We start from the raw sequence: 11,184 nt of genomic DNA on the forward strand, positions 1-11,184 counted from the left end.
CCCTCTGAATGTCACTTTCCTCTCAGGCAGCTCCCTGCATTCTTCCATAAGCCCCGTTATACATCTGCTCCCACTTTTGACAGTTAAGAACCACCCTCCCCCTGTTCACCTGAGAATGGGAGCACCTGATGATATTATAAAAGCAAGGAAAAACCAAGGTGAGATGCTAAAGCATTCGAGCACAGGAAAAGATTCTCAGTATCACTGATCATTGGGAAAATCCAACCTGAAATCATGCTCAGATATTAAAATGATGGCTAAAATTTTAAACAAACAAACAAAACCCCCTGACAATAGCAAGTATAGAGTAACTAGACTCTTATGTATTATTGATAAGAACACAAAATAATACAGCTATTTTGGAGACAATTTGGTAGTTACTTACAAAGAACACATTTATTATGCTACACTGCAATACTACTCCTAGATTCTTAGCCAAGAGAGATGAAATCTTATGTTCATACAGAAACCTGTATGCCAATGTGTACAGGGGCTCTATTCATAATTGCTCAAAGTTGGAAATAACACAAATGTTAATGCATAGTTAAACAAATTGTGGTATGTTATGGTTTATGTGTATTTGTCCCCCCAAAGCCTGATGCAGTCACTGAAGCACAGTTCTACAGTTTGTGATTAATTCATGATCCAAGACTGGGATTATGGGTGTGAGTACTGCTGGGATTATGGGTGTGAGTGCTACCCCCAGCCTGGGGTGGATGGCCTGAATGCAACATAAGAGAGAGGGAGAGAGAGACAGACTTGCTCTCTGTTGCCACTGTTGCTGTTGCTCCTCCCTTTTGCTCTTGCTGTTTTGCTGCTTTCTGCCACCATGAACTGCTGCCCTCTGCCTTGTGCCCATCTGCCTTGGAGCCAGCTGAGCATGGACTGAAACCTCCAGTAACTGTGAGCTAAATAAATCTTTCCTTCCTTAATTTTGGGTGTCAGGTATTTGTCCCAGCAATGAGAGAAGAGTGAGACATGGTATATTCATCTAAAGCCATATTACTCAGCAATCAAAAAGAATAAATGTTAATATTTGTAACAGAATGGAAGAACCTCAGAAATAGTTATGCAAAGATGACAGAAGTCTAACAAAAAAACCATAATCCCACTTCTGTTACATTCTGCGTAGAGCAAAACTACTGTACAGGCTAAACTAAAATCACATGGTTGGTTTCCAGGACCTGCAGATGAGATTCACTACAAAGGAGCATAATGAAACCTTTTTGATCTTGATGGAGTGATGAGTATATGACTGTCAAAATTCATAGAGGTATAGATGCAAGGAAGACAAATTTTACTGTATCTTTATATATTACACCTCAATAAGCTTGATTTTTTAAGTCCCAGGCTTAGTAAGTTAAAAAGCAACTTTCTGTATAAGGTCAGAATGAACACAGTAATAAATAATACCAGCAACACAGAACAAATCATCTTTAAACAAGGCCTGGTCCTACCATTGCTTTGCTGCACTCTAGCCTTGGGAGAACCTATAATGGTGAAGTACTTTGTCTGTAGCCAGGTTTATTTCAAGGCGTGATCTCGCTGCCTGCCATCTGGGAGCTGGGCAGCCTTCCATCTCAGCTCCACCTTGCACAGGGCACAGAAGGCCTCATCCCAAGGCCACAGCCACCAAGGCTTCTCCCTGGCAGAATCAAAGTTAACTGGTGTCCTGGAAGGTGGCTCCCATCTTTGCAACTTTGTCCAAGTGTCTCTCCACATCACCTACAGGTATAGCAGCCAAAAGATCACCATACCCTACATGACCATACTATGGGATTTACCAAGTGGGAATGGAAGCCTTCATCAAAATCAAACTCATTTTAAAAATAATGCTTTAGAAGGGGAAAGGTCATGAGGACGCAATACGGGGGGTGGGGGGCACTAAGAAGTTTTTAACTTTTCTTAATCCTCATGTTGGGTCAGCCAAATAGCTCAGCAGATTAAAGTGCCTGCAAGCAGGTACAGGGGCTGGGGGTTTGATCCCTGGGCCTTCTGTGCCAACCCCACCCCTGGGGCTTGCTGAGATGGCAATCGAGACTGGGCGTGGTGGCACATGCCTATAATCCCAGTTCTTGGGAAGCTATAAACAGGCAGATCACTACGAGTCCAATCTAGTAGTGAGACCCTGAACACCCTGTAGACTCGTCCCTAAAAATGCAAAAAAAAAAAAAAAAAAAAAAAGCAAATGGGGGACCAATAACTAACATTTGAGAGAGAAAGAAGTCTTGACCTAGATTTTGGAGAAGACCAGAGACACAATGTAGGGACTTAAGGTTCAACATATCAATACTTGATGAAAAATACCTGTTCCTTATTATGCCTAAGATGTTTGAAATGTAGTGAAATAGTGAGGTTAAGCTTGATAACGTAAATCGTTTGATAATAACAATAAGCTTGTCTTCTGGATGGTTAACAACCTAAGTTTGCAGACCAAAATTAGAGAAAAAGGAGGGCTACAAGGAAAGCCAATATTTTGGCCCTACCCTTCTAAGGTCAATTAAGACTCAGGACATATGAGAACTTGTACTGTAACGTCATGTACCTCGGTAGTGTCCCAGATTTTCTGATCAAGAAGGTTATGGGGCCAAAGAGGAAATCGATCGATGACGTGGAGTGTGCCTAAGGAGAGTCACATGAGGAGAAGACACTCTCTCAGGCTTTCACAGAGAGCACATTGGCCAAGCAATGGCCGTGACTCATCCACATGGCTGCACTGACAAAGGTTCTACAATCTGAGGTACAGGATCTCAGGATAAATCCTGAGGGCATTTCACTGACCTTCTCAAACCAAAAAGCTACAACTCTTGTTGCATAGGTTCTGCTTTACCTTGGTCTTAACCATCCAGTAGAAAAGTATGAAGATGAAATATAGGAAGTAAAGCCATGTTGTTATGTTGAGCTGTGGGGGACTCACGTCAATAATTTCTGACATTGGGGCTGGTGAGATGGCTCAGTGGTCTAAAGCACCTACTTAGAACAAGCTTAGCAAAGTCAAGGGACCGCAGTTCAATCCCCCAGCACCACATGCCAGCCAGCCCCGCCCCCTGGTGGGCTGAGCTGGCCACACACACACAAATAAATAAATAAATAAATATTAAAAAAAAAATAATTTCTGACATTGCCAATTAAACAGAAGACCCAATGCTATTATGGGCTTCTGTACTCTTTTAGAATATTTCGCTGAGTTTACACACCTATAATATTCAACAACGGAACTTAAAAAAAAATTGGGGTATAACTATGAATGTCCATTTTGTATCTGTGTATTCAAAGTGGTTGGGATAGATATATAGTTGCATTCTCTTAATGAATAGAATGATTTTTTCTAATGGTGTTTGTAAGTAGGATCACAAGTCTGCATCTTGTACAGCAATTAACCACTAAGAAGAATATATGCAGTATATTATTTGTTGAAAAAAAAATATGTATAAATGCACGAATTGTGATATTGCGGAAACACAGATATGTGAATGATCAATAAAGTTTGCAATGTAAAAAAAAAAAAAGAAGAAGAAGACCAGAGACACAGAGGTAATGGTTCTGTGTGACAGAGCCCTACAGATGTCCCAAACTCTAAGATAGCAGAAAAACTAAGAGAACAGGAAGGAAGAAAGAGGGTGAACAGAGGAGCACAAATTGCAAGTTTTTATGCAAAGCAGCAGGTGCCATCCACTTCCTTTTGTGCCCCCTACAGAGCCATCCACAGTGCAGCACTCAGCAGTGGGTTACCAGTGTATCTCAAAATAGCTGATGTGGTTCTGAATTTATCTGCTTCAGTCACAAGGAGGTGCTTTTAGAGGGAGAGAACAGAGAGAGAGCCAGAGGAGCTGTGGTGGTGGTGAGGCCCCCAAAGGCAAGACCTTTAAAATGTTTTAGGAGCCCCCAGATGAAAGAATCTATTTGAACTCCACACGAGAAACATTCTCTACTGATTGCCACAAAGGGTGAGACACGGGAGCTCCTGAGAAAGACATGAAATCCTAGTGGTGACACACTGCACAGTGAACAATATCAGCTCCTTCAGATAACGAACGCTTCATGTTTTCAGTTTTTACAGTTACCGCATGGACAAATCATAGCTATGGCTGTGGAACAGAGGAATATTTTATCCACATTGATGAGGATGGTAAATGCAGAACTAGAGGGAAAGTAGGCAAAGGGAAGTGTTGCTAGCAGCCTTATCTTACAGAGAGAGCATCAAGTGACATGAACAGTTGATAAAATGAGTTGAGTTTTTCCTTAAATATATTTTTATTGGTGCCTACTAATCTTACAGTATATTGGGTTTCAATGTGGTATTTTTGTCCATTTGCATATTTCGATCCTATCCATCCCCCATGACCCTTCCTTCCATCCTCCCTCATTCCCTTCCTCTTGTCTAATAATAGTCTCTCTTCCTCTTTTCTATAGCCCACACATGAGAAAAATAACATGGGTACTGGTCTTTCTGAGCCTGGCTTACTTAGCCTTACATGATGATCTCCAGGCCCATCCACTTTCCTGAAAAGATATAATTTCATTCTGAATAATGGTGTGTGTGTGTGTGTGTGTGTATGTGTGTGTGTGTGTGTGCACGCGCGCGCGCACACACACACACACACACACAGTAAGGAGATGCGGTGTAATAAGCTGCATTCTTTCCTCTCATAGTAGGAAGTCACTAGACAAGATTAAAGTTGATAGACCCAGGAACAGCAGTCTGTGCTTATTATTTTAAAATAAGAAGTAACTACAGCAGAAACTGTTTTGCCTGGGATAAGAGATTTGGAGTGAGGCAGGGGTGTTCCTTTATACTAGAACCCCTTCAGTCCTATTTAATCTGTGAATGAATGCGTGCAATGCATGCATTCTAAAAACTAAAAATTGGATGATAAAAGAAAAATAAGTATCTGTTTTATGGAATGAGAGGAAGGAATTCTCACACAGTATGATAGAAGCAACCATGGAATGGTTAAGCTGCATACGGCATAACCATGGTAACAGATGTAGCTAATTTAGGACACAAATGATGGTGTTAAAAAGCTAAGAGAAACATGGTGTTAAGAGAGAAAGAATAAATTCTAAATAAAGGGATGCTGAGATCATCAGTATGGATGCTCTGGCATCTGACACAGTAAAGATGTAAAAAGTAAGCCCACCCTCACTATTCTTGTATCTTTTCACTGTAGGGTTTTAAAAGTAAAAGCCAGATCATTACAGGGCTCCATGCCAACTAAAGAAAGCAAACATAATGAATTTCATGCTCCATAAAATAACATAGGTGGAAAATCAAGTCTATTGTTACATAAATTCTGTCTTCATAAAGTCCCCATGCATTTCCAGGCTTAATAATGTAATTTGTTCTCCAAGTGAAAACAATTTATTGGTGACATTCAAATGCACATATATGGTTTTCCTTTCAATAGAATGATTCACAGTTGAGCACAAATATTTAACCACCCTTTCAAAAGTCCCTAAAAGAATACCAAAGGGACATAAAAATAGGAACAAATCTGCATCACTTCTGGTTACCAGGAAGCTGCCATCCACATGGCAGGAACTGTGGGGGAATTATATCTTTGTAAAACAATTCCTCCCATCCAAGAACATGACATTCTATTTCTTGAGTAAATACTGGTTGTACATATTTCCTGTGAAACTTGTCCATTTCATTAAGAGCTTCACAACAGTGAGATTCAACAATGTAGACATTAAAGAAGTCTCCATCCTGGCAACAAAGCTTTCCATTATAATCCACCCACAAATCTCAACATCAAGGAAAAGAGAATAAAAGGAAACAAAGTAAGAGAAACAGAAGAAGCTAAGCCCTCAAAAAATGCCTCTAAAAGTTCCCAATTCCCCCAAAGCTGAGCCATGTGGCACTGAAGGGGAGACAATCCAAAGTACACAGTCTACTTACTTGAAAGGAAACAGTGGCTGGGGAGGCAGCTCAGTGGCATAAGCGCCTGCCTGGCATGCACAAGGTCCTGAATTTGATCCCAGGTACCATAAAAAAAAAACAAAGAAAGAAAACAGAGGTGATAATAAAAGAGATCAATAAGGTACTTGGTGAGCTCGAAGAACATACAACTAAACAGATAATGGATCTAATGAACAAAACAATGAGTCTACAGATGACACTATTAAAAAGCTAGCTAAGCTAAAACATAAATGACCAGCACAGAAAATAATTGAAATCCATGAAAAAGAACCAAACAGAAATTCAGGAAGCTAAAAATTCTATCAAAGGTATGGGCAGCAGAGAAAACCAGTGTGAGGATGGAGAACCAGAACTAGAAGACAGAGGTGTTGGTGGTGATAAATTAATGAGAGAAACCTTAAAAACAAGAGAAAGAGCTGTCAATGGCCTGTAGAGTAACATCCCTAAGTTTTATTGTGACTACTGATTCATACCTCACCCATGATTTTCCATCTGTGAGAAAGACACACTGTAGTGGTAGGAAACATAAAGAGAATGTGAAAGACTGCTATCTGAAATGGATGGAAGAGCTCAGAGCCTGATTGAAAAAAACAAAGGCTGCATTTCAACAAGGAAAGTTACCTCCTACTCCATTCTCAGCTCCTCCCTCAGCAGGGGCTATGATCCTACCTCCACCCTGTCTCCTGGGTCCTCCTCACCCTGGTATGATGCCAGCACCCCATATGGGAGGCCTCCCATGATGGCTCCCACCTTTTCCCAGGATGACGCCAGTCGGACCTGCTCCTGGAATGAGGCCACACATGGGAGGCAACATGCCAATGATGTCTAGACCTCCAATGATGCAACTACCAGCTCAGCACATGATGGTGCCCACTCAGCCAGGAATGACTCAACCACACAGATAAGGTGGAGGGGCAGCCTCTGTATCAGTTTCATATTATTTGGGTTTCTTTTGTTGTTGTTTTTGGTTGGTTCTGTTTTTGTTGTTGTTGTTTTTTGGAGGTTTTTTTTGTATTTTAGGACAAGGTCTACAGGGTCTTACTTCATAGATCAGACTCATAGTGATTCTCCTGTTTTCAGCCTCCCAAGTGCTGGGATTACAGGTGCACACCACCATGCCCAGTCTTGTATCAGTTTTATATTATTTGTTCAGCTTCACCAGGTGATCATGGTGCTGTGACTCTGGTATTTTCTAACAGAATGAATGACAAGGAAGACTTGCTCCCCCTTCCTATCGAAGAATAGTTTTGAAGCGAGAAATACATTTAAAAAAGTGCAGAAAGTATAATTTCATTTGTATTATGAAACATGAAAATAAGCTTGTGAACTCTTTTAGTTTAAACAAACAAACAAGAGAATATGAAAAATGGGTCCAAATACTGCTAAGTGACACAAAGAAGACTAAGATTAAAATTAGTGAAAAATCAGAAGATAGCACAAATGCCATAAAAAACCTGTCAACTAAAATAAGAACAAAAAGCTTTCCAAATACAAGAAAATAATTTAACATGCAGTTATGTGAGGCTTACAAAACCCCCAAAAGCCATGATCAGAGAAGAACGTCTCTATGACACATTATAGTTAAAATCTCAGAAGTTTAACACAAAAACAGAATCATAAAAGCTGCTAGAGAAAAGTAATGATTCCCTTATAAAGGAAAACTCATCAGAATTACAGCAAAGTTCTCAATATTAGCATTCCGAAAACATGAAGTAAAATGTTTCAAGCTTTGGAAGAAAACAACTTCCAATCCAGACTGATAGATTCTGCAAAACTATCTTTCCAAATTAATGGAGAAATATGATATTTCTATGAATAAAGAACAGCTAAAAACTTTATGACCACCAAATCAGGACTCAAAAACAACAACAAAAGAAAAAAAAACAAAACAAAACACAAAGAATATCCTAGAAAGAAACAGTGATGCTAACAATGACAGAAGGGCTACTAGAATGAACACATCAGGTAGGGTGAGCAATTAAGAAGAAAAGAAAGTCATCAATGGGAAAATAACATAATGACAGGAATAAGTCAATACCTATGGTAATAATAACTCTTAATTCCCAATCAAAAGATACAGACTGACAGAACGGATCAAAACCCAGTGGTGTGCTGTACATAAGAAACACATTTAACACACATACAAAAAAAAAAAAAAAAAAAAAAAAAAATTCAGAGACCAAAGATCAAAGGATGGAAAACAATATTCCATGTAACAGGAACCTGAAAACAAGCAGAAGTCACTATCTTACTTTTAAAGTAGGCTTCCAGCTAAGACTGATTAGAAGAGGAACAGAAAGTCACTACACATTGATTCTGGGAACAATTCAACAGGGTGTGATAATAATTGTCAACATATACGCACCAAACAACAGTGTATCAAGAGTCATTAAGCACTCCTGGAAATAAAAGATCGGGTCACACCTGATCTTAGCCGAAAGACTGAGAAGCAATACAATCAGATCAACATAAACACAACTATAGTGGGGGAACTCCATATACCACTGTCATGAATAGATCCTCTAGGCAAAAAAAAAAAAAGAACTACCAGAGTTGAACAAAACCTTCAAATAAATGGACTTAGCAGACTTCAAATAATGGACATCTAAAGAATGTTCCACCCAACAATAGAATATACATTCTTCTCAGCAGCACATAAAATTTCTCCAAAAGACACCACGTATTAGTGAACTAAACATGCTTAACGGGAAAGAATCAAAATTATACCATTAGCACAACCAAATTAGAAATCAATGGCAAAAGAAACCACAGAAATTATCCACATGCATGGAAATTCAATAATACCTCCTAAAAATTTTATAGGTTACAGAAGAAATCAAGGAAGAAATAAGACAGCTTCTAGAATTAAACTACAATGCCAGTACAATAAACCAAAATTTATGAGACAAAATGAAAGCAGTCCTAAGAGGGACTATGAATACCCACATAAAAAAAAAAAATAGAGTCTAACTAACTTAATGATGCACCTCAAGGTCCTAACAAAACAAGAACTATCCAAATCCAAAGCTAGTACAAGAAAGGAAATTAAAAGATTAGAGCAGAAATCAATGAAAAGCAGCATAAAAAATACAGTACAAAGTATCAGTGAATTGAAGAGCTGATTTTTCAACAGAGTAAAAAAAAGAAAGATTCTTATCCGATCTTACAAAACATGAAAGAAAAAACATACAAATGCAATTAAAATGAAAAAGGCAAAATTACAGTGGACACTCAAAAATTCATATTTTTAGCATCTATTTCACCAACCTATATGTCAATAAATTGGAGGATTCAGAAGCAATGGATAGATTCCTAGATTCATGTGAATTACCAAAACTGAAGCAAGAAGACATAAAAATCTTGAATAACCCAAAGCAATGAAATTAAAGCAGTGATTTAAAAAAAAAAAGAGTATGAAATGTGTTAATTATTGAAACTGTCCTACCAATTTGATTTGAAACTGTCTCATTGCTATTTGTTTCTCAATAAAATTATGGAGGAAAAAAAAAAACTTACCAACTGAGCAAAACCCAGGTCCAAATGGATTCACTTCTGAATTCCACAGGAACTTCAGACAAGATCTAATGCAACAATCCTCAAGCTCTTTAATGACACTGAAATGGAAGGCATACTCTCAAAGTCATTCCTGGAAGCTAGCTAGCATTACCCTGATTCCAAAACTAGATAAGAATCCAACCAAAAGAGCACTGTAGGCCAATCGTTTTAATGAACATGATGCAAGAACCCCCAACAAGAGTAAAACAAATCATCAAAAAGATTATAATACATCATCACCAAGTAGGCTTCATTGCAAAGATGCCGTGATAGTTAAACATAAGCAAATCAAAACATGTAATACACCATAGAAAAAGAAATAAAGACAAAAATCACACAATCATCTCAAAAGATGCAGAAAAAGTCTTTGACAAAACCCAACACCAATTCATAATAAAACCATTAAAGGGAACAGATATACAGGGATCTGATCTCAATCTGACAAAACCACTCATGACAAATCTACTGCCAACTGGGGAAAAATTGAAAGCTTTGCTTCTAAAATCAGGAACAAGACAAAGCAGTTCATGATCACTACTTCTGTTCAACACAGTACTCAAAACAGTAGCAAGAGCAATCAGGCAAGGAAAAGGAATAAAAGAGATTTGCATAGGAAAGGAAGAAATCAAACTATCATTATTTGCAGATGACATGATTCTGTACATAGAAGACTCAAAAATTCCACCAAAGACTCCCAAAATCAATAACTAAATTCAGAAATGTAGCAAGATACAAAAATCAATAGCATTCCTATACACCATTAGTGAACATAATGAGAAAGAAATGAGGAAAACACACCATTCACAATAGCATCAAGAAAAATTAAATAGGGGCCAGGGACATGGCTCAGCAGAATAAGTGCTTGCCTGGAAGCGCAAGGGCCTGAGTTCAATCCCTGGTTCCACCAAAAAAAAAAAAAAGAAAGAAAGAAAGAAAGAAAGAAAGAAAGAAAGAAAGAGAATTAACCTAATCAAGGAAGTGAAAGACCTCTACAATGAAAATCACAGTACTCTGAAAAAGGAGATTAAAAAGGACCTCAGAATGGAAACATGTCCTCAATAAGTAGAACTAGTGTAGTTAAAATGGCCAACCCTAAAACCAATACACAGATTTAATGCAATCCCAATCAAAATATCATCAACAGAGACTGGGAGTGGTGGTATGTGCCTGTAACCCCAGCTCTTGGGAGGCTGAAAACAGGAGAATCACTGAGTCCAATCTGTGTAGTGAGACCCTGTAGGCCCTATAGATCCTGTACTAAATACAATTTAAAAAAATATCATCAACATTCCTCATAGAACCAGAAACACAGTCCTAAAATTCAAACAGAACCAGAAGAGTCTCACAATAGCAAAAGCAATTTGAGGCAATTACAGCAAAGCAGGAGGCATCATAATCCCAGATCTAAAATTATAAAGCTACAGTAATTAAAAATAAAATAAAAATAGCATGGTACTGGCACGATAACCAACATGTGAATCAATGGAACAGAACAGAGGACACAGAAACAATGCCAGACACATTCAGCTGTTTGATCTTTGATGATGACATAAAGAACATACAATGGAAGAAAGCTTCTTTAATAAATGATGCTGAGGAGCCAGGGAGATGGCTCAGTAGGATAAGCGCTTGACTGGCAAACACAAGGATCTGAGTTCAATCCCTGGTTCTACCAAAAAAAAAAAAAAAAAAAAAAAAAAAAAAAA

At 38.3% G+C, this 11,184-nt stretch overlaps 1 pseudogene; it reads left to right on the forward strand.

Moving 5' to 3' along the window:
* LOC101592687 overlaps positions 1-6,828 on the forward strand; it is a 59,778-nt pseudogene extending 52,950 nt beyond the window's left edge.
* Positions 6,829-11,184: the final 4,356 nt, after the last annotated feature.

The sequence above is a fragment of the Octodon degus genome, unplaced genomic scaffold, assembly GCF_000260255.1.
Source record: "Octodon degus isolate 3935 unplaced genomic scaffold, OctDeg1.0 scaffold00058, whole genome shotgun sequence".
NCBI classification, from domain to species: Eukaryota; Metazoa; Chordata; class Mammalia; order Rodentia; family Octodontidae; genus Octodon; species Octodon degus.